General features: G+C 37.9%; 1 protein-coding gene across 2 annotated transcripts in view; it reads left to right on the forward strand.

Annotated features, from left to right (window-relative positions):
• LOC130904472 (suppressor of cytokine signaling 3-like) overlaps positions 1–22,402 on the forward strand; it is an 87,739-nt gene that overhangs the window by 22,044 nt on the left and 43,293 nt on the right. Inside the window, exon 1 of one of the 2 annotated variants that reach the window (XM_057817234.1) lies at positions 21,647–21,957. The exons of the other annotated variant lie outside the window; for it this stretch is intronic. The gene's annotated coding sequence lies outside the window, so the exon portion shown is untranslated. Of the gene's footprint in view, positions 1–21,646; positions 21,958–22,402 lie in introns of those variants that run through there. 2 annotated transcript variants of the gene reach the window in all.

The raw sequence follows: 22,402 nt of genomic DNA on the forward strand, positions 1-22,402 counted from the left end.
TTTCAAACTTGACCCCCCCTCTTTTTCAAGACTCATCTTATAATCAGGGCCGTCTTATATTCAGGCCAATACGGTAATATTCCTATCTCCCAAGAAAAATAATGTTCACAAAAAGAAAAGCGCTCAATGCAAAGAGAACCGGCATTCCCGATCAAAATAGCTATGCAAAATACACATAAAACTTACTCAGGCTTTGGTCAAATTCTATTCAAACATTACGTTTAGCTCAACAAATTCACTAGATGGCAATATTTAGTCACAATATACAAACTATCAGAGGTCTCGTACGTTGTGAAGTCAACACTCAAATGAACGTAAGGTACAATGAACCCGGAAACTACGGCGTCAGTCGAGGGGCAAAATGCACTCGTTGGCTAGATCTCGCCATTGACGCCTTGTGGTATATTTCAATCACTACCTTATATTGTTAAAGATACTGTGGAAGAACGGCAGGGAGCCCATGTGACGTCCCGCTCGGCAACATCAACAATGGCGGGCTATTAGTTTATTTTTTGATTGAAAATTTTACAAATTTTATTAAAACGAAAACATTAAGAGGGTTTTTAATACAAAATTACTATAACTTGTACTAACACTTATCTTATAAGAAGTACAAGTCTTTCTATTCGTGGAGCGTAGATCCCTGTAACAGAAAAAAATGTTAATAATGTTAATGCCATCTTGTGGATTTATTGTTATTACAAAGTATCGGAATCGGCAAAAAAATATCGGCCATGCCTTTTTTTTAATATATATAATATATATTTTTTTATTAAATCATTTTCTAATTGTATTTAACGTTACAAACGTAATATGTTTCACTCATCCAGAGTCTTTAGTTTAGGCTTAAGGTAGGGTTATCAAATTTATTCCGATAACAGCGGTACTTAATTTATTTAAAAATGTATCACGTTAAAATATTTAACGCAATTAATGCATGCACTGCACGATCCACCCACGCATTGTCGCGCTCAAGCTGTAATAGTGCTGTTTTACCTATATAAAGAGATAAAAGGCAGTGTAAAATGAGTAGAGTGAATTTTGGCAGCCTTTGGAGCCTTTTTTTAATTGGCTAAAGCCTTACAATCCCTCTCCCTATGATTAGAAATATCATGGGGAAAGAAGGTAGCAAATGATCTTTTTCTTAACATATTATATTATTTCCCAACGCAGAGAAGATATATCAATTGGTAGTACTACGCACAGTCATGGTTCCACTTCTCATCATGCATTTGGGCATGGCTACAGTATCATTTACTGAAAGTTCAACAAATACACTAGATGGCAATATTTAGTCACAATATACAAAGTCACAAGTCTATCCCTGGAGCCCTCTCACAGAAAGAATGTTAATAATGTAAATGCCATCTTGAGGATTGTTATAATAAACAAATACGTTACTTATGTACTGTATGTTGAATGTATATATTCGTCCGAGTTTTATTCATTTTTTTCTTAATGCATTGCCAAAATGTATATGATCGGGAAAAATTATCGGGACTGATTGGAATTGAATCGGGAGCAAAAAAAAGCAATTGGATCGGGAAATGTCGGGATCGGCAGATACTCAAACTAAAACGATCGGGATCGGATCGGGAGCAAAAAAACATGATCAGAACAACCCTAATTGTTATAATAAACAAATACAATACTTATGTACAGTATGTTGAATGTATATATCAGTCTGTTTTTATCTTTCCATTTCAACAATAACTGACAGAAAAATATGGCATTTTTTAGAGATGGTTTGAATTGTGATTAGTTAGGATTATTTTTAAGCTGCGATTAACTCGATTAAACATTTTAATCGTTTGACATATTATATTATTTCTTATTTTTCAAAATGTAACATAAAACTGTCCCCTAATGTCAGTTAAGTCATTGGATTGAAAGGGAGTGGCAAAAAAGTAGTAGTAACATCATGGTAAAGAATAGTTGTTGTCATTCAATTCCAAGAAAAAAACTCATGACTTGCAGGACAGCTGGATTTTTTTTTTTTTTTTTTTTTCAGTAATATTTTAAAATAACCCTTTTTGTGTCATGTGGCACGTTTCTCGTACAATGACATCTCCATTATCGCAATAGTGCAGCTCTTTGTCGAAACAGGTGTGGTGAAATTCTCCATTTCCACATGATCACCTGACTTGTTGTAATGCATTTACTTGCTGTTTAATCAATGCATGAATCTCAACTTTTAGGTGTTTTTCTCCACCAAACGTCCAAAATACAGATCATTTCAATAGAGATTGTTTTAAGAGAGAGAGAGAAAAAATTTTTTTTTTTAAATGATGTTAATCCAACAATTTTTATTTGATTTTAAATGCAAAATATCATTAGCCACACAGCATTTAATCATAAATGGAATCTTGTCTGTGTGTGTCTTTGTTACCTATGGACTCTGAAACGCCTCGACTGATTTTCTTGAAAATATACACATTTGTACAACCCCTAGCAAAAACTATGGAATCACCAGTTTCGGACGAGCGCTTACTCAGACATTTTATCATGTAGAACAAACTCGGATAGAAAGCTTGAAAAAATAATGAATTAGTTCAAAAGTCATACCTTTCAAGTTGTATGGTTTCGGCGTAATTTGTACAAGTGAGCACTGATTTTTAAATGTGTACGCCGTACGTTCAAAATCTTTACGTTTTTCGTGTATTACGTTTTTTTTTCTCCGTTCGGATTTGGTCACGCTTTCAGCAACGAGACAATGTGCGTTAAGATGCGTTACTACATTGGTTGAACGACGTGAGAAAAGTCAGAGACACTTGAGAGAGAAGAGTGTTTGTTGTGATGCTGTAGCAAACGCGATGCTAGGCTAGGTGACTCCAATATTTCCTGACTGTAGCCGACAGCCTACATTCTATGCCTAGATATCACGTGCGAAATGACAGACTCGGCGGCGTTAGTAAACAGCCGCCATTTTAAAGCAGTAGACTCCTCAGAAAGGCTCTGTTGTAGTGAACCTTCCTAGCGAACCTAAGTCACTTTTTATCTAAAATACTCTTAAATTGGCAAAATCTTGACTTGAATCTATCTTTAAATGATGAAACAGTTTTAAAACTTTAACATGTCGAAAATAGACAGAAGGGAACTAATGCAAAAACGGTAGCAATTTAAACAACTTTAACAGTTGATTCACAACATTAAACGATTTTCAAACACAGCAAACGTGACTTTTTTTTTTTTTAAATAAAAAAAAAAAAACAAAAAAACATGAAAGGTAACGCCAGTTACTTTGCCAAGTAACTGAGTTACTAACTCAAATACTTTTTGGGAGAAGTAATTTGTAACTTTAATTAATTACTTTTTAACAGTAAGATTAACAACACTGGTCATAAAGATGAAGTCTGCCAAATAAAAAGTGACGAAAGTATTCTGCTGATTCGTTGTTGAACATAATTTGCCTGCAACTATTGCTGATCACTTCTCAGAATTAGCAAAAGAAATGTTCACTGACTCAAAGATTGCATCGATAAGTTCATTTTATCAATTGACATTTTGAATTTATAGTTGGACACACTAACGAACTACCTTCAAGTCAAACTGAATTGCGAGCTGAAGTGCAGCCATCAAGACATGATAGAAATTGCCAAAAGTGCTACATACAATTATAACAAAAATGTTAAATTTTAGTAATCTTGATGTAGCCAAACCAAACTTCACTGTTTTCTGAGTGAATCTCTGATCCATGCGGGCTCCAGTAGGTCTCCTGCAATATTTGCGGCAACTGTGGTGTAATTCAATGGAAGATTCAGATGAAAAATCCACCTTTTGCCACAAAACATTGAAGTTTGGTGGTGGCAAAATCATGGTCTGGGGTTACATCCAGAACGGGGGTGTGCGAGAGATCTGCAGGGTGGAAGGCAACATAAATAGTCTGAAATATCAAAAAAATCTTAGTTGCCTCTTACATTCCTAACCATAAAAAGGGACAAATTCTGCAGCAGGATGGTGCTCCATCGCATACTTCAATCTCTACCTCTAAGTTCCTCAAGGCAAAGAAGATCAAGAACCTCCAGGACTGGCCAGCCCAGTCACCAGACATGAACCGGATGAAAGAGGAAGCATGGAAGACGAAACCCAAGAATGTTGATGAACTCTGGGAGGCATGCAAGACTGCTTTCTTTGATGTTCCTGATGACTTCATCAATAAATTGTATGAATCCTTGCCGAAGCCCATGGAAGTCATACAAAATATTCAATTTGGATCTCACAGCACCACTACTTCATTCGCTTATGTTATGTACCATATTTTGTATTTGAAGTACATTTTTTGTTCAATTTTCACACTACTTTCTGTTGGCGACAAAACTTTTGTCTTGCCAAAATTTGACCTTTATGTCTTCATAAAATGATAAATCTTTTTTCAGTGAAACAAATATATTTTTGTACATTCAACATCATTTGGGAGGGTCTTAGCTTTCATATGAGCCATTTCTGAAACCAATTGAATAATTAAAAGTAGAGCTGAAACGAGTACTCAAGCAACTCGAGTAACTCGAGTTTAAAAACTGATCGGAGTAATTTTATTCCCCTCGAGTAATCGTTTATTTTGACAGCTCTAAGCATCACGTTTTGCTCGGACTACTTTTAATGCGGGACAACGCGCTGTCACGTGCGGAGAGGAAGAAGGAAAAAAAAAAAAAAACTTACTGCAGCCGACAGCCGCCACAAACGACGCCGACGTTGCTAAATACTAGCCCGCACGATGCTACGTTGGTACAGGTAGCGTCTGATAAGTCTCATAGAGATCACATGTATGTTGAACTAGGTGCCCATGACAGACTCGGCCGCGTCTGGGCAGCGTTAGTAAACAGCCGCCATTTTAAAGCAGTAGAGCGCTAAGCGCTAATAAAGAGCGCTAAGCGCTAATAAATAAGATTAACGTTACTGTCGCTACTAGCTCACGTAACGTTAGCCCTGCGGAGGGCTAGGTTTCAATTAATTATGACCACTGTCGATGCGTGGCTAACGTGTCTTACATACAGGCTTTAACATAACATAGCATTGTGGAGTGATGAGGGTGTAAAATAAAAACTTAATCATGCTAACTATCAATTTTAGCTCAGTAGTCATTGCTGGATAAAACACCAAGTAGCACTGGTCCCTAATGTGCTCCAATACAGCCTGTATCATACATTTATTTTGAGCACTGCAAAAACTCAGAATCCTATCAGGACTTACAGTTTAGACTAACTTAAAACTTAACTAGAACTTAAAAATGGCTTGACACAAAGAGAAATTCAATTGAAACACGTGGGAAAAAAGCCTAACTTTTAAGTGATGTGTGTTATCAAGCGTAACGGCATTTTTAGGTAAGATATATATATATATATATTTCTAATAAGATCTAAAAGTTTTTTGAGTGAAAGCAGTGAATTAGTCTTTTTTTTTTTTATTCTAGTTACATCTGAGATGCAATTGTTGGCTGTTTTCAACAATATACATCGAAAATAAAGACATTAATTGACTGAAAATGATTCAAGATTAGATGAAATGTCTTGTTTTCTCATGTCTATTTATAATTGCTCTTCACCTAAAAATATATTCGTTTTATTCGATTACTCGATTAATCGATAGAATTTTCAGTCGATTACTAAAATATTCGATAGCTGCATCCCTAATTAAAAGTCAGGTTATTAGCATTTGTTTCTACAAAATGGATTACCGACAAGACTGTAAATTAAATCTTCAATCCCTCCCCCGTTTGGTAATGAACAAAAAGCAGAAAATCGTGTAATTTTTTTCCCATCAAAAATTTTTGCTCATAAAATTCTGACTCTCCATATCTCTTAATTGGCGTGATGCAAGCAGCTTAGTAAAAGAGAAAAGTCCAACATAATGATTCAGTAACGTATTCTTAATGACGCTATCGCCACAAAAGGATATAGCAATCATTATTTCCATTTGTGGCAGCTACTGTCATGCTAGCATTTTTTTTTTTGCTTCAAATTGCAAACGTTATAGCATTGCATAATAACACCAATTGCTTTTCATAACTATAAAAAAAAATCCTTTGTGTGGTGTGGCTCAGCTACTGACGTGAGCTTTACGTCATTAGTTTTCACTATTGGCAGAGATCAATGGTCTGATGGATTGTTTCACCACCATTGATGGCGGCAGATGTTCAATCCATCTGGACTGAGGGCTGGCAGCGAAAAAAGAAATGCTTTTTGACGGTGGTCCAAATGGATCGGACGTCTATAGCCGTCAATGGCAGCCAAAGAGGTATCCGCCTAGCTTACAGATGATCTCAAAACGGTGAAAACCTGTTTGCTATGACACATACAGTATTATGGCAACACTGTACTTGTCACCGCCTGATGAGAAAAATCCAGAAGATAACAAGCGTTAACTGCTGTTTCCTGAAGGCGACAGGCTAAAAACAAAATGTTCCCCGGAGAATTCCTGGAATTCTGCCACACGCAGAAGTCAACACGCAGCACGTGCTGTTGGCCCGTCCCAGTCAGGAATGCGCTGTGGGGGAAGAAGAGAGAAGAAAAGCAAAGAACACGCTCGGAGGCCTGACACTTCCCGGCACTGACGGCCGGGGAGGCCTGTTGAGCAGGAAGGCTTCGTTAGCGGCGTAGCGGAGCTCGTTGCTCAATTGGCGGCCGTGCGCGAAAGAGGAAACAGACAGGTAGACACAGGAAGTGGATGCACATCACCGTCTGATGTGACGGGAAGCTAGCATGATGAGTGGAGACGTTTATTGCCAGGAAACGGCCACCTGACTGCGTGCATGGTTGGCACCTTGCATTCCACTCGCACTCACTGTCAATCTAGAAAATCTTTTGAGTCAACCCGGTTTTTAATATTTCCAACAGACTAATTTCTGAGTCAGGTTGTTGATGAGGTCCACGAATACATGTAGGGAAAAAAAAAAATATATATATATATATATTTTTTTAACTCATTCACTCCCAGACATTTTCACCGGTGCAAGGCCTTTCGCTTTTACTGGATTTTGACTGATTTTGCAAGGCCCACAGAAAATTCTGTTCTATTGCTATATAAACATGGAACCCACCAAAAGAAAGATTAGACTTTTTTTCAGCAGGAAAAAAAAAGTTAGTTCATATCATTTCCCATTCTTTCGAAATGAGCATTAGAAAATAGCTTAGTTTGAGTAATTTTCCAATTTCTGATGAAAAAATAGAGAAATTGAGCTTTTTGTAAAAGCATCAGGGCTGTCAAACGATTAAAAATTTTAATCGAGTTGATTACAGCTTAAAAATTAATCGCAATTCAAACCACCTATAAAATATGCCATATTTTTCTGTAAATTATTGTTGGAATGGAAAGACAAGGCACAAGATGGATATATAAATGCAACATACGGTACAAGAGTACTGTATTTTTTTATTATAACAAATCAACAAGATGGCATTAACATTATTAACATTCTGTTAAAGCGATCCATGGATAGAAAGACTTGTAGTTCTTAAAAGATAAATGTTAGTACAAGGTACAGAAATTTTATATTAAAACCTCTCTTAATGTTTTCGTTTTAATGAAATTAGTAAAATTTTCAATCAAAAAATAAACTAGTAGCCCACCATTTTTGATGTCAATAATTACACAATGCTCATGGGTGCTTAAGCCCATAAAATCAGTCGCACCCAAGCGCCAGCAGAGGGAACTAATCCATTATTTTTTCCAAGCTTTTTATCTGAGTTTGTTCTACACGATAAAATGTCTGAGTGAGTGTTCGGCCGAGACTGGTGATTCCATACTTTTTGCTAGGGTTTGTATTTCAACAATGTATTTAAAATATCATTTTTTTTGGTCTTTTATTAGTTTTCATTTGAATATGACCATAATAAAAATTCACCCATCCAATTAACGATTTTGATTAAATCAATGGATTATTATCACAAAAAATCTCCAATTTTTCTGACGTGTTACAGTTTAATTTTTTCTGTTTTATATTTTGGAAAAAAGGAAAAAAACATTCAAAATGAACTACGAACGCCCGGATTGATCACTGAACATCTCATCAGCCTAGAAACATTACAACACAACTAATTGCTCACTGCACGCAACACGTCACTTTTGATCATTAATATTCATCAGGTTAGCAACTGTTGCTAGGCGGGTCAAGCTCGCGTTTGTCCCTAATGCTAAATGCATGTAAATAGTGTACGAACGAGATGTTTACTGAGCTAAACCTACCAATTCTGTCCGAAAATGAGGTCCCTGGTGCCAAATTCACTGTTATAGATGTGAAAGAACAAGGACCGTCAAACGATTAAAATTTTTAATCGAGTTAATTACAGCTTAAAAATTAATTAATTGTAATTAATCGCAATTCAAACTATCTATAAGATATGCCATATTTTTCAGTAAATTATTGTTGGAATGGAAAGGTAAGACACAAGACGGATATATACATTCAACATTCGGTACATAAGTACTGTATTTGTTTGTTATAACAATAAATAAACAAGATGGCATTAACATTAACATTCTGTTTAAGCGATCCATGGCTAGAAAGACTTGTAGTTCTTAAAAGATAAATGTTAGTGCAAGTTATAGAAATTTTATATTAAAACCTCTCTTAATGTTTTCGTTTTAATGAAATTTGTAAAATTTTCAATCAAAAAATAAACTAGTAGCCCGCCATTGTTGATGTCAATAATTACACAATGCTCATGGGTGCTTAAGCCCATAAAATCAGTCTCACCCAAGCGCCAGCAAAGGGCGACAAAACTCCAAAAAACACAAGTAACAAGTGGACATTGCACTTTGCTGTCATTATAATCTGTTTGAGCGGGGCATGTGCGTTAATTGCGTCAAATATGATTAATTTAAAAAATTAATTACTGCCTGTTAACGCGATAATTTTGACAGCCCTAGAAAGAACATACAAATGTTCAGTTAAAGAGATGGCTTGAGTGTTGTTGTAGAGGGCTGAAAAAGAAAATTAGTTATCGTGATAGGCCTATAAGTCCAACCAAATTAAATCAGAGCCATCCACGAATAACAAGAGGAAAAATTTTAATGTCCTTCCCAAGAAGAAGAAAAACAACAAAGCAAGCGAGGTTTTGAGACCTCCCTCCGGGTAGTCTTAAAATTCAAAAGGCCACTACTGCTAACAAAGCAAAAAGCAACGAAAACTTCCTCGGCGGCGGCGAGAACCTCCGCTCTATGCCAGCGCGACAAATATTTGATATGAAAACACATTTTGGGCTGGTCATTCCAGAGGGAAGACTTCCTGCAAACTTCCCGTGTGTGCCCAATGGCTTTTTACGGGAATGCTGAGCGGGGCTACATTTCTGAGTCAGTGTGGGAAAAAGCAGCTGCTTTTTTTTTTTTTTTTTAGTTAGTTTAAAGCCACGAGTTGTCATGCGCTAGACCGCGATACATAAATATACTGACTGACTTTGCATAATAATGAGGCGGCGTACCCAAATCAAATGACTTGGCTGTCAATGGGAGCCAATTGGAGAACTCACATTTTCAAAATGAGGGATCTAACAAAAGATGAAGTTGGTTGTTGAACCAAAAAAGTGAGTTGATAACATTTATCATCATTTGGTAACACTTTATTTAACATTGCCGTCATGAGACTGTCACAATTATGACACTGTCATGAAGTGCCACCTGGCAAATATTGCCACCAAATACATTTACTGTACATCCATGCCGCATCTTTTACATCCGTTCAAAAGTGACAAAAATTGGCCAGATGACACTTCGGAACATCTGTCATCAGATGTAAAGTAAAATAAAATAAAAAATAAACTGTTTCACCAATGAGACGTCGCAAAAATAACCAAATGACTAAATTATACCAATCAGCGGTAATGTTTTTTCTCCGCTAGAGGGCTCTCATGCTTTTTGGATGGCTGATGTTTCATAGTGATGTTCCGATCTGAATTTGATGATTTTTGTATCATCCTTTTGGCCTAATATGGTCATGTAATACAGGGGTCCCCATCTGCCGGCCCGCGGACCGGTACCGGTCCGTGGCGCATTTGCGACCGGGCCGCACAGAAATAATAATTTAATAACGACTGCATTCTGGCCGAATTAACCCTGTGCCCCTGTTTAACACACCAATTTCTCTGTCTACTCTAGATATAATACTACGGGATAGATTACAATGTTGTCATAGAAGTCCATTGATTGGACTGCTAGCAGTACATCTTGTTTGTGTATATAATATATCTATGTGCGCTTGTCCTCGATAATAACGTATTACTAGGCCGCGGGCGCAGCACATTTGTTCCCGGAAATACGAGCGAAGACAACTGGAAAACAGACGTCTTTGGAGATATTTTTACGGCGAAAAGGATATTTTTACGGCGAAAAGGGCACCTGACGAGCCTACAACCTCGAAGACCCACGAACTGCGAAGGAGTGGATTCGTGACCCATTTGTGAATAAACAGAGAGATCGCAAAGGACGGCGACCTTATTAAACGTACATTCGAGACAACAACTCTACCGAGGTTCTGGATTAAAGTCATTCTGGAATATCCTGACATCGCTACAATGCTACAATTTCCAACATCGTATCTTTGTGAAGCGGGCTTCTTAATTAATGTTTAACGACAAGGCGAAGTCGTTAATGGTGAGCGCGGTGTGCAGATGTTGTGTGCAGCTTACATGGCAGGATGAATCTGAGAACTTTTCTACAAGTCCTTCCATGATCAAACGTAAGTTAATATTCCTTTCTTTCAAGAAAGTTTGTAGTGTTTACTTTGGAATCGCTGCACTTGCGCATTTTGCGGCTATGTTTAACATTACGCACATGCGTAGAACCGCATCGTTGCAATTGTTGATGGGTTGCAAAATTTGTCAGAACACCGGTCCGTGAAAAAAAAGACCCAAATAACACCGGTCCGTGGTGCAAAAAAGGTTGGGGACCCCTGATGTAATAGGTTATTGTACTACGAAGCCCCTAAAGCAGTCATATCCAAAGTCTGGCCCGGGGGGGCAAATGCAGCCCGTGGTCAAATTTCATCCGGCCCCCAGCTTCAGTCATAATAATCATTAACGTCCGGCCCGCACACAGACTTAATAAATTGGTCAGCAGTACTGCTACCAGCATATAAAGTAGCTTACACACTAAATGCTGCTCCTCATTTACCAACTAAACTGCAGTAGCACTCTGAGCAACATTACCCCGTGTGACCCTTTACTCCCAATTTTCGAAAATGGCGACAATCAACCAAAAAAAGTTGACTGCGATGGCCGACGCTTCAAGGATAGGTGGTAATTGGACTATTTCTTCACTAAAACATGCAACAACAGTGTCTGCCTCATTTGCAAAGAGACAGTCGCTGTTTTTAAAGAGGTCAATGTGAGGCGATATTACCAAACAAGACATGCTGACATGTACGAAAAGATTACAGGGAAGATCCGTAGCGAGAAACTGAGGCAGCTTGAAGCTAGTTTAATTTTACAGCAGCAGTATTTCGCAAGAGCCCGAGAGTCGAAAGAGAACGCCACAAAAGCTAGTTGCAAGATTGTTGAAATTATTAATTAAAAAAAATTAGGCCTGCAGCTATCGATTATTTTAGTAGTTGATTAATGGATGAACTAGTTAGTTCGAATAATCGAGTAATCGGATAAGGAACATGAAAAATTAAGATACCTGAGCTGAGCCTTAAACTTACATAGCAAAAGTCTGCTAGCTTAAATGCTATAAAACGCTGATGCTTTAAAAAAAATTTTTTTTTTACAATGCTCTTGACAAATGGTTCAGACACTTATTCCCACAAAAAACAACAACAACAAAACTGCGAAATATACCAATAAACAAAATTATGAATGCATTTAAAAAACTGACTCAAACAAAAACTTGGCTTATGTTGGTTTTAAGAGGGAGCAGCTGGATTCAGCCATGTGAAATGAGGCAGACTAGAGGGCAGTGCATCACTTTAATTAAACGAATACTTGAAGCAGCAAAATTTAATTCGGATCTTTTTTCTTTAATCGAATACTTGAGTTATTCGATTAATCGTTTCAGAACAAAAAAAAAATTGAAGCAAATGTGACACACAGAATGGCTTGCTAAAATTTGCTTAAATATATTGTTCTACGTAAAGGACGTCAGCCAAGGTCGGCCCCCCACATTTTTACCACACCAAATCTGGCCCTCTTTGCAAAAAGTTTGGACACACCTGCCCTAAAGGGACATTAGAAACTAGAAACTATCTCGTGCGCACAAGAAACAAGCTGGTAAACATTTGCAATATATAGAATTTATGCTAGCCAAATTGTGTCTGGTGTGTGCCAGACACAATCTAGTAAACATTAGCATTATATAGCATTTAAGCTAGCTTACTTTTGTTATGCAAGTTATTGTTCTTTTGTTGTACTTAGATCCTCATTTATTTTTTATATTAATTGAGGCTAAGCTCAGGTGCTAGTTGGGTCCAAGATTAAAGTAAAGCTCAAGTAAATCTTATTTTTAGCACGCATAAAAACTGATTGTGTCTGATGTGCACCTTAGCTTAGCATAAAACAATATTAAAATAAATAAATAGATACATAAGGATCTTACAAAAGAAAAAGTGCGCACCAGAAAAAAATTGATAAACATTAGCATTATATAGTATTTAAGCTAGCGGATTTTTGCTATGCAAGTTGGCCAATTGTTCTTTTGTAAGATCCTCATTTATTTTATGTTTTATATCGTTTGAGGCTAAATTCAGGCGCTAGTTAAGTCCAAGATTGGAGTAACTCAACTAAATCCTGTATTATCATTTTTAGCACGCCGAAACTGCTGGTGTCTGGTGCGCATCTGAGCATGGCCTAAAACAATAAAAAAAAAATAAAAAAAATAAATGAGGATCTTACAAAAGAACAATTGGCTAACTTGCATAGCAAAAGTCGGCTGGCTTAAATGCTATATTGCTAATGTTTACCAGATTGTTTTTGGTGCCCACTAGATATTTTGTAGTGCGCACCACGTAGGCTACTATCTGATGCGTACCAGATAGGTTACATTTTATTTCTGTCGATACAGTCCGTATAGTACAATATAATAATAACAGTTCACATAGACGAAGTTGGGCTGAGAAAATTAAACCATTGTGGCGATAAGACGTTGGATGGAGTCTTGTTGCCGTGCTCGGCGGCTCATGTGTCTCTTGTGACTCGCTAGGAACTCTCAGTCGGAACGCACACGGCTCTTAAGTGTCTGTCACGTGACTGTGACGTAGCCGGAAAACGCTCGGCCAAATATACACACAAGCTTTGTGGGTGAATTATGTCCTATAATAAAGAGTCACCACACCATTATTTTAAAAAAAAAAAAAACAACAACAACAACAAAAAAACCAGACATTTTAAGTTAGCCAATTATGCTTTTGTTGTATTTAGATGCTCATTTAAATTTTTTTTTTTTATATCAAATGAGGCTAAGCTCAGGTGCTAGTTGAGTCCAAGATTGAAGTAACGCTCAACTAAATCCTGTCTTATCATTTTTAGCATGCCAAAACTGCTGGTGTCCGATGCGCGCTTGAGTTTAGCCTCAAACAATATAAAACATTAAACAAATGAGGATCTTACAAAAGAACAATTGGATAACTTGCATAGCAAAAGTCTGCTAGCTTAAATGCTGTATAGTGCTAATGTTTAGCAAACTGTTTCTGGTGCGCACTGGATACTATCTGGTGCGTACCAGATGGTTTAAATTTTATTTCTGTCAATGCAGTCCGTATAGTACAATATAATAATAATAATAGTCCGTACAGATGAAGTTGGGCTGAGAAAATTAAACTTTTATTTATAACATACATTGTAAGCGGTTACTCACAATGTTACTCATTACTTGAGTATCCTTTTCAAAACGCTACTCTTAAGTCAAATTTTTGGCTACTCTACCCACTTCAGTCATAAGCATCCATTAAAATATGACTGTCTTTTGACTCTACTCAAATAAAGTGTTATCTTTTTTACCGAATAAAATTGCTTGGATCCCGACTAGCTTGTTCACTGCCATTTACAGCGATGGATGGCTAATCTATTTGGACTGTGAGGGCTGGCATGCTTTATAGGAGTGAGGAAGCAATTCCGGTGGTTTCCCAGAAGGAATTTCCACAGGTATTCTCATTTGATCTGGACTTTTTTTTTTGCCTTTGAGGGAGAACACTGCAATTAAAGTTTGCACAAGTCGGCATATCGTAATAGCGATGTTCCTCTCTGTGTTCTTCTGAGGGTGGGGGAGGGAAAGTTAAACGGGGTTAAGGAGCGTGGACGCCTCACCGCGATGACACAACGCACTTTCTGGAAACGAGCTCCGACACTATCGGGCCCCTTCCCCCACCGCCGTCCCCTGTGAATCAGACAACACCTGATTCCTTTGTGGACCCAGCTGGCATTTAGCAAAAGGCATTACTTCGGTACTACGGGTGGAACGGTACACACAAGTCAGGGTTCAGTACATACTTCGGTATGCGGGTCACTTGGGAGCGTCATGACTAGGGATGTGACAAAATATCGAAATGGTGATATATCGTGATACTTTGTATCCCAAAAGGTTATTGAAATGCTCCTGCAAGAATTGAGATATCATTTTAAAAAGGTGACAATGTCTAAAAAAAAAAAAAACTCAAAGGCTGCCTTGATGGTGCTCAACACCCAATTCCTTTAGACTGGGAACGTTCGTTCATTTGAAACCAGAACATTCACAGTCTTTCTTTCCGATTTTCAGGGCATTTATAGGTCACTTGCTGTTTATTTTAGGGCATTTCCAGGTCATTTCCTGTTGAGTTTGAGTCACTGCCTATTCATTTGGGTGATTCCCAGGTCACTTCCTGTTCTGTAACACAAAATGAACAGGAAGTGACCCATAAAATACCCCAAAATCACCAGGAAGTAACTGAAAATCAACAGGTAAATGACCTTAAATGGCCCAAAATGACCTCATTGCCTGGCATTGGCTGCTACTGACGGCCATAGACGTTCAATCCGTTTGAAGTGGGAGGGGTGGCAGCGAATGAACGAATGTTCATTCGCTGCCACCCTCCCACTTCAAATGGATTGGACGTCTGCTAGTGATAAACTCATTCCAATTCACAGCAGAAGCTGGTTTTTCTGTTTATTAGTTGTTTTTAGAATATCCGAGAATGATTTCCTAACCAATGTATCGATAATCGTTGTATCGCCATATCGTCAGATCATCGTTATCGTGAGCTTTGTATCGCAAACCGTATCGTATCATGAGGTACCAAGAAGTTCCCAGTCCTAGTCATGACGCCCGCCCTCTCCTCCGGTTCTCCCCTGGCTGCCGAGAAGGCGCCGTTTTCGTACCACTTCAAAAGAGAGAGTGACATTTTTCTTATTTCTTTTAGGACGGTAATTTGGTCCTGGAACATACGCAGAAAATGGTGCTGAAAACAACACACAAATGCCCACTTGCCATGCTGTGGGACTTACAAGCCTCAATTTCAGATAATATCCATGGTATAAATGTTTTGACAAAAAATTACAATTATTTAGACTACACTCTTCACAGCACGGGCAAATGCCCACATAACCACAGGTGGGACTTACAGTACACAGTAAGCAATTAGTTTCTCAACAGGTCTACTTGTAAAACCTAAAAAAAACAGATTACAATACATAACACAAACCCATTCTTTTGCGACTTTCAACCCCAAACCCCCCGTCTTCTCTGGCCCCAAAGTTCCCACCGCCTTACAAATTGTAAAACGTTAAAAAAAAAAATCAGAGATTACCATAAATAACACAAACCCATTCTTTTGCGAGTTTCATCCCCAAACCTAAATTTCCCTCAAGGGTACTGGCCTGTTGCTCTGGCTGTTGATGGTCCTCCTGGCTGACTGCTGGTGCTGTAGCTGGCCCCAACTCCAGATGGTGCTGAACCTGACCAGTTGCTGCCACGGTAGCAGCCTCCTGCCCCGGCTTTGCTGGCTGTCCGTGAACCTGGCAAGCTGTTGCGGCGCTAGCCTCCTGCTGCACCCGGTCCTGCCCGTTAGCATGATCGCTGCAGCTGTCCTCATTGCCGGTTGTTGCTTTTCTGACTCGTTTTGAACCATCTTCCTTCTTTTTGAAAAAAAGACCGTAAATGCTAGAGGTGTGCAAAATTTCCGATTCTTAGATTATTCGCGATTCGGCCGTGGAAGATTCGAGAACGATTCACAAACATCCAAATTCCGATTATTGAAATATGCCAAGTAAAGCGGAAGTACAACACACTCAGCGCGCCGCGCGGTCAATGAGGAACGGAGTGAGAGTAGCTAAACATCATGCTTCTCATTACCCGGCCCCTCGGGTAATGCCAATGCTCAATTCACGGCTCTAGCTCAACTCATGCCACGAGATAAAAAAAAACACAACAACATATCTGACTGCTGCCGAAAAGCTGCTACAAAGTACATCCACATAATGTTACGGTAGATATCATTTATATAGGACTAGATGCAATATAGATTTGGTAGCGTTAGCAGCACACTTACAAAAAGTTAGATGCAGGCATTAGTAAACGGCCGCCATCTTAAAGCAGTACACTTCCCTGCAAGGCCGTTGTGGCGAACCTTTCAAGCAAACCTAATTAACTTTTTATCTAAAATACTCCTAAATCGGTAAAATATTGACTTGAATCTATCTTTAAAATAGTTTTAAAACTTTCACTGTCGAAAGTAGACAAAAGGGAAATTATGGAATAACGGGAGCAATTTTAACAACTTTAACGGTTGATTCACAACATTAAATTAATTGAATGCAGTTTAAAGCTGCTGATACAGAATGGGGATTGGAGTTTTTTATTTACTGTTATTTTTGTATATTTGTTTACTGCTATATGTTAACTTGATACTGAAATATTTTTTGGTTTAGCCTGAGAGTATTTTTGAACAATTTTGGAACTAATGTACAAAACATTAAAAAAAAAAAAAAATTTTAAAAAAAAGGAGGGGGGTGCATCAATAATCGTTTTATAATCGAATCGGAGCCTCTGAATCGTAATCGTAATCGAATCGTTAGGTGCCCAAAGATTCCCAGCTCTAGTAAATGCAACTGTCTTTTTGGCATGTTGAAATACCGTTTGACTCTGGCTGCTTGCTCCCCAGATGCCGCAAATTTCCCAAATTTTTTTTTTTCTATGTCAGGGGCGTGATTTGTTGGTCCAGCTTTTCAGTGCATCAACAAATCTCCGACTCTCTTAAATGACGTTAAATTTTGTAAACAACATGCAATCCTTGGGATTTGTTCTGTAAATGAATTTATTCATATTATTATTTTATACTGTAATGTCATGTAATGTGAAGACGCCTGCCCGTCTCATCATACCATAGGACATGGTTCCAGTAATCCAAATGCTATGTTGACATGTCTTCAGCAAACTGTTAGCGGGCTTTCTTGGGTACCGTCTTCAGAAGAGGCTTCCTCCTGGGGTGACAGCCATGCACACGAATTTGATGGAGAGTGCGGCGTATGGCAAGGCAAATTTATTTATATAGCACAATTCAATACAAGGCAATTCAAAGTGCTTTACATCAGATGAAGATCATAAAAATCACATTATTATTAGGGCTGTCAAAATTATCGCGTTAACGGGCGGTAATTAATTTTTTTGATTAATCACGTTAAAATATTTGACGCAATTAATGCACATGCCCCGCTCAAGCAGATTAAAATGACAGCAGTGTCAGGTCCACTTGTTACTTGTGTTTTTTGTCTCCCTCTGCTGGCGCTTTGGTGCAACTGATTTTATGCACCATGAGCATTGTGTAATTATTGACATCAACAATGCCGAGCTACTAGTTTATTTTTTGATTGAAAATTTTACAAATTATATTAAAACGAAAACATTAAGAGGGGTTTTGATATAAAATTTCTATAACTTGTACTACCATTTATCTTTTAAGAACTACAAGTCTTTCTATCCATGGATCGCTTTAACACAATGTTAATGCCATCTTGTTGATTTATTGTTATAATAAACAAATACAGTACTTATGTACAGTATGTTGAACGTATATATCTGTCTTGTCTTATCTTTCCATTCCAACAATTATTTACAGAAAAATATGGCATACTTTATAGATGGTTTGAACTGCGATTAATTGCGATTAATTACGATTAATTAATTTTTAAGCTGTAATTAACTCGATTAAAAATTTTAATCGTTTGACAGCCCTAATTGAGGCAATTTCTTTTTGTGTTTGGGCCATATTATCGGTAGGACATTTGTGTCGAAATTATTCAATCCGTCAAAAAGTTGCTTCAAACAAACAAACAAACAAAAAATCATTTGAAAAATGAAATTGCCCTCCCCCAATTTTTTGTTGTTGAAAATGATATGCAAAGCAAATGACCGTCTAAGGTGCTAGTCACAATCTGTTCGAAAAATCATTTTGAGCCATTATAAAAATTATTTTTTTGTTCATTTCATTCATTTTTGTTGCAGTTTTATTGCTTTACAACTTTTATATATACAGTATATATATCTGGAAGTCAATTTCATGCAATGATATATTTCGGCCGCCGGGGGGGCCTGGCCCCCCTTTAAAATACGCTTATGAAAGATATACTTAAACATCTGCAGAAATGCGAGGGGTGTACTCACTTTTGTGATACACTGTAAAAAGAGTGGTTCTTAACCTTGGTTCGGTGAGTACTTTAGCTAGGTTAAGAACCACTGCTCTAAAATCGGGAAAAACGCTACAAATGACTCACCGTTCACAACAATGGTGAGCAGGCAGTCAAAGAGAGGCTGTAAACGCTGGTGGCCTGTTGTAATGATCTTATGGAAGACCTGCAAAGCAAACATGGTAAAACAAATACTACTACTAGTGCTAATAATTGAAATCAGCAATGGAGATAAGCACAACAGGAATAGAAAGCAAATAGATTGACATATATAGACAGTTATGGGTATGCAGTGTTAAACAAAAGCGTTTTTTTGCCCTGATTTAAAGGAGCTAACAGTTTGAGCATACCTCAGACAAGGGCTGCAGCTATCGATTATTTTAGTGGTTGATTAATCGATGAACCATTAGTTCGAATAATCGAGTAATCGGGTAAGGAACATGAAACATTAAATTACCTAAGCTGAGCCTCAAACGGTTTAAAATAAATAAATAAATGAGGATCTGTGTACAACAAAAGAATAATTGGCTAACTGACGTAGCAAAAGTCCGCTACTTTAAATGGTATAAAATGCTAACTTTTTAACAATGCTCTTAACAAATGGTTCAGACACGCATTCCCACAAAAAATGGCTAAATATACCTGTAAACTAAATTACGAATGCATTAAAAAAAATTTTTTTTAGCTCAAACAAAAACTTAGCTTATGTTGGTCTTAACAGGGAGCACCTGGATTCAGCTATGTGAAATGAGGCAGACTAGAAGGCAGTGTATCCACCCAAATCAATAAAACTAAATCCAAACACTTTCAAAATAAACCATTACAACGCCACTTTAATTAAACCAATACTCGAAGCAGCAAAATTCAATTCGAATCTTTTTTCTAATCGAGTACTCGAGTTAATCGATTAATCGTTGCAGCACTACTTCAGACCTTCAGGTAACTTGTTCCAGAGGTGAGGAGCATAACAACTAAATGCTGCCTCACTCTGCTTGGTTCTTGTTCTTGGAACATACAGGAGACTGGTTCCAGACGACCTCAGGGGTCTAGATGTTTCATAGAATCTAACAAATCAAGCATGTATTTTGGTCCAAGGCCATTAAGTGTTTTGTAGTATTTTATAGTCTATCCTTTGACTCACTGGAAGCCAATGTAAACCGGTGTAATGTGGTCCAGTTTCCTTGTATTTTTGAGGACTCTGGCTGCAGCATTCTGTCCTAGCTGCAGCTTCCTGACTGATTTTTTATCAAGACCTGTAAATATATTGTTGCAATAGTCCAATCTGCTGAAAATGAATGCATGCATAAGTTTTTCCATGTCTTGTTGAGTCAGAAGCCCCTTAAATCTGGTTCTATTTTTTTTAGGTGGTAATAAGCAGATTTAGTGATGGACTTTAGATGGCTATCAAATTTTAGGTCTGCGTCAATAATTACGCCAAGGTTTCTGACTTGATTTATAGCTGTAAGTGACATTGTGCTAAGGTGCATGCTTATCTTTGACCTTTCCTTTTTTGGCCCAAAAATGATCACTTCTGTCTTCTCCACATTTAAATGGAGAAAATTCTGGCACATCCATTCATTGATTTGATGAATGCATTTACTCAGGGAGACTAAGGGACTATAATCATGTGGGGACACAGAAATGTAAAGTTGTGTGTCATCTGCATAGGTGTGATCGGAGATGTCATACTGTTCCATGATCTGAGCTAGGGGAAGCATATACAGTGGGGCAAATAAGTATTTAGTCAACCACCAATTGTGCAAGTTCTCCGACTTGAAAAGATTAGAGAGGCCAGAAATCTTGCTTGTTTGTAGGTGACCAAATACTTATTTTCCACTCTAATTTGGAAATAAATTCTTTAAAAATCAAACGATGTGATTCCCCCCCCACACACACATTCTGTCTCTCATGGTTGAGGTTTACCCATGTTGACAATTACAGGCCTCTCCAATATTTTCAAGTGGGAGAACTTGCACAATTAGTGGTTGACTAAATACTTATTTGCCCCACTGTAGATGTTAAATAAGAATGGTCCAAGAATTGATCCTTGAGGGACTCCACACGTGAATTTGGTTCTTTCTGATTGTTTCCGATTGACACAAAGAAATCCCTATCATGTAAATAAGATATGAACCACTGAAGAACAGTGTCAGTGAGCCCTACCCACTGTTCCAATCTGCTGAGTAGTATGCTGTGATCAACCGTGTCGAATGCGGCACTGAGATCCAATAGTAGCAGAACAGATGATTTGCCTGCATCGGTATTCCAACGAATATCATTTAGGACTTTGATAAGCACTTTCTCGGTGCTGCTTTGTGGCCGAAATCCAGACTGAAATGAGTTAAATGAGCACTAACAGGCTGACCCCCCTCACCTCTTCAATCTCTGCAGAAATGCTGACAGTGCTCCTGTAACGAGTCACATGACATTTTGGAGGGAAAATGACAAGCAGTACTCAATTTGGACATTTAGGGATGTACATATTTACTAAGAGGTGTACTTACTTTTGTTGCCAGGGGTTTAGATATTAATGGCTATATTTTTTGAGTTATTTTGAGGGGAAAATAAATTAACTTTACTATATAAGCTGCACACAGACTACTTTTCTTTGTGTCAAAGTGTCATTTTGTCAATGTTGTCCCATGAAAAGATATACTTAAATATCTGCAGAAATGTGAGGGGTGTACTCACTTTAGCTGACATTGTGCCAAGGTGCGTGTTTCCTATGTTATGTGAATTCTACTACCCTCTTTGGCCAAGCAGCGCTACTGCAAGTTTAAACTTTTTTTTTTTTTTTTTTTTTTTTTCCCCTTCTTTGGAACTGCCTTCCCAAGAATTTTTGCAGAGCTGATTACACAACAAACAAACTTTCGGCACAGCCCTAATCATTACCTCACTGCTTGACAATAATGAGGAAATTCTAGTATGCAAATACCCAATTACGTACACCATTAACTTTTTTTTTTTGCCTTGTGATAAGAGAACAAAAACGGTTGATTAATAAACAAGTGAATTCACTGGTTAGGGGAGGAGTAGAGCAGGAATACAACAGAGAGAGAGAGAGAGAGAGAGAGAGAGAGAGAAAATGGAGCTTCCTGTCAATTTGCCAGCGCTTTACTGGAACGAGAAGTGGGCGGGGACTGCGAGCACAGCAGACTAAGCAGCAGGGTGATGTGTATAAAGGCAGTCCTGTGCGTCAGTACAGGACGCAGACGCCTTACAAAACTGCGAACACTCAACTTTAAGGCAAACTCTTGCAACTGCCTTTTTTTCCCCAGCTAGGAGTTTCCATTTATTAAAAAAAAATCATAAGGCTCCTCAACACTGAGGAGCATTTGGACCATTTGGATTTAAACTTTTCAAGGACTTTGGGCAAGAGGTGAGCATCATTCTTCTCTTCACTCTAAAACTTTGAAATCATTGCACCTGAATGTTATGATTAGTCTTAGATCGTATGCAAATTTGGAAACAAATTGTTCTAAAAAGCAAAAAGTTTATTTGTCCTTCAGACTTGTATTTCTGTGCGTGAGCGCAGAAGGGCTTCTCGTCCAAATTTCACAACAACTTTACTGGAACTGACCGTGGTGCCTGAGGCAGAGCGTTGCACAAACAAAAAGTACTTACGGGATTTGCGCATCATCGTAAATAGGAACGTATGAATCAAACACGCCAGTATAAACCAGCGCAAGTTAACTGGCCAGGAAAAACCACGTCAGGTTTTGCAAAAAATTATTTTCAATATGTTGGAAATAAGAGGATTCTCACATACAGTGGTACTTCTACTTAAGAAATTAAATTGGTTTTGAAAGTAGTTTCGTGTCTTG

Source organism: Corythoichthys intestinalis, chromosome 16, assembly GCF_030265065.1.
Source record: "Corythoichthys intestinalis isolate RoL2023-P3 chromosome 16, ASM3026506v1, whole genome shotgun sequence".
In the NCBI taxonomy this organism is placed as follows: Eukaryota; Metazoa; Chordata; class Actinopteri; order Syngnathiformes; family Syngnathidae; genus Corythoichthys; species Corythoichthys intestinalis.